Genomic DNA, 2567 nt, shown 5'->3' with positions numbered 1-2567 from the left:
TGTTTGATATTTTGCATGTCTAGAAGATCACAAAGTAACTTGTTACCCTTTGATCACGAAATTGAAAGGACTTTGACAAACAATAGAAGACTTGCTAGGAGAATTTTGAGAGGTATTAGTGAGGTTGTAGATATTCAACCAAACGCTATTGAGTTCGTCAACCCTTTTGCAAGAGAAGGTGAGGGGAACCCCATACAAAATACAACACAAAATCAACCCACAATGCCTAAATTTTCATCACATTCCGTACCAACCGAGGAGAACCTACCCAATGGTACTCCCACATCACAACACTTAACTGGAAATTTCATTGCCCAATCCGCATTTATCCAATTAGTCGAAAGAAGCCAATTTGGGGGGATGCCTAGTGAAGACCCTCACTCTCACATGGAGACTTTTTGTGACTATTGTGATGCGATTTCTCAAACCGGTGTAACTCAAGACCAAATTCGATGGGTCTTATTTCCTTTTTCTCTAATTGGCACCGCTAAACAATGGTTGAAAGGCCTTGATAAGGCTACTCTCGGAATTGACTCTTGGAAGAAGTTGGCTCTAGCTTTCTACAAAAAGTTCTACCCACCGAAAAGACTAACATGCTAAGAGCTCAAATTACGGGCTTTAAGCAAAGAGATTAAGAATCCTTGTATGAAGCTTGGGAGCGATTCAAGGGAATTTGTCGCTCATGTCCTCATCATGGACTTAGCGAGTGGTTCTTGGTACAACAATTTTGTAATGGTCTTTATGAAGACTCAAGAAACATTCTCAACATGGGATCAAATGGAATGTTCACCGAATTTGACGACAATCAAACTTGGAACAAGATTGAGGAAATGGCGGTCCATAATTCACAATATAGTAGACCTCGCAAGGCTACTAAAGGAGGAAAGCATTAAGTGGACTCTATTACTCAATTGGGTGCTAAACTTAGTGCTCACATTGATACCATCAATTTGAAGTTCGAAAAAGCTATGGCTAGACTTGAAGAAGCCTCAAAATCACCAAAGCAACTTGTTAATGCCATGACGGCATCTTCATCAATCCCAAGTGGGATATGTGAGAATTGTGGAACTTTGGGACATGACCAAAGTGAATGTAGGGGAACAAATGAACAAGTGAATGCTTTTCAAGCATACAAGAGTGGTACACCTTATTCAAATTATTACAATAAAAACACCAAATTCCACCCAAATCTCTCATACAAAAGCCAAAATGTTCAAAACCCTCAACCAAAATACACCCCACCTCCCATGAGAAACCAAAATCAAAGACCCTTTTACAACCAAAACCAAGGTTACCAAAATCAAACTCCATACAATCAACAAAATGACCAAGGTTTTGATGTTAAAAAAGCGGTCCTCCAAATGCAAAAAAATCAACAAGAGTTTTTCACTCAAATGCAAAAGGATAGTCAAGCAAAGGAAATCACCATCAACAACATCCTAGCCCACACCAAAATGTTGGAAACCCAATTGACTCAACTAGCATCTTCAAGCTCACAAAGACAAAAGGGGCAATTACCACCTCAAAGTAATCCCCCGAAACATGAAACGGTTAGTGCCATTCACTTGAGAAGTGGTACGAGGTATGAAGCACCGAAGAAGCAAGTTGAGGATGAAGTGTTGAAAGCTAGTGACAAAGAAGAAGTTGCGCAAAACTCCAAGGATGGAGAACCATCAAAAGAAGAAGTTTCAAAGAAAAATGAAGATAAGGCCAAGGAACCCATTATGATTAGACTTCCTTTTCCAAGTCGTCAAGCCAAGCCCAAATTTGATGACCAACTTGGAAAATTTATGGAGATTGTGAAGAATTTGGAAGTCTCGATTCCTTTCACGGAAAAAATCAATCACGTGCCGGCCTATGCAAAGTACATGAAAGACATCCTTACGAAAAAGAAGTCGATCCGGAAGCTTGAGACTACCGCCTTCACTATGGTGAGTAGTTCAATACTTCAAGGGCGTTCACCTCCAAAACTTAAAGATCCGGGAAGCTTCTCAATACCGTGTACCATTGGCGACACCACGATCAACAAAGCCTTATGTGATATAGGGGCTAGTGTGAGTGTTATGCCGTACTCGGTGAGTAAAAGGTTAGGGATGGGAGAGCTTAAATGCACCAATATCACACTCCAAATGGCAGATAGATCGACGAAGACACCATTAGGGATATGGGAAGATGTTCCCGTAAGAGTTGGGAAATTTTTCATCCCGGTGGACTTTGTCATTGTTGACATGGAAGAAGACTCCAATATTCCAATAATTCTAGGTAGACCTTTCTTGCACACCGCAGGTGCGGTGATAGATGTGAAGCATGGAGAGCTCACTCTAGAAGTGGGAGATGAAAGCATAACTTTCAATCTTGACAAGACCATGAGAGCTCCCCGTTTGCATGAACCATGTTTTATGGTTGATCATTATAGCCGGAAGGATGATAGGAAGAAGTTGGAATTCCAATAGAAGAAGAAAGTCTATAATGCTCCATCAAAAGAGCAAGGAAATTGTAACAAAGAGAGCTTGAAAAGCTCACCAAAGTCAAGCAATGAAGAAGATGGCCTCATTGGCCAAGACAAG

At 40.7% G+C, this 2567-nt stretch overlaps 1 non-coding gene across 1 annotated transcript; it reads right to left on the bottom strand.

The window, feature by feature from the left end:
- Positions 1–593: 593 nt before the first annotated feature.
- On the bottom strand, positions 594–700 carry LOC141616278 (small nucleolar RNA R71). The gene has a single exon (XR_012530633.1). It is a non-coding gene; the product is annotated as a small nucleolar RNA R71 (small nucleolar RNA).
- Between the last annotated feature and the right edge of the window lie 1867 nt (positions 701–2567).

Source organism: Silene latifolia, chromosome 11, assembly GCF_048544455.1.
Source record: "Silene latifolia isolate original U9 population chromosome 11, ASM4854445v1, whole genome shotgun sequence".
NCBI lineage: Eukaryota > Viridiplantae > Streptophyta > Magnoliopsida > Caryophyllales > Caryophyllaceae > Silene > Silene latifolia.
The sequence above is the reverse complement of the archived record's forward strand: the minus strand, read 5'-3'. Positions and strand labels throughout refer to the sequence as shown.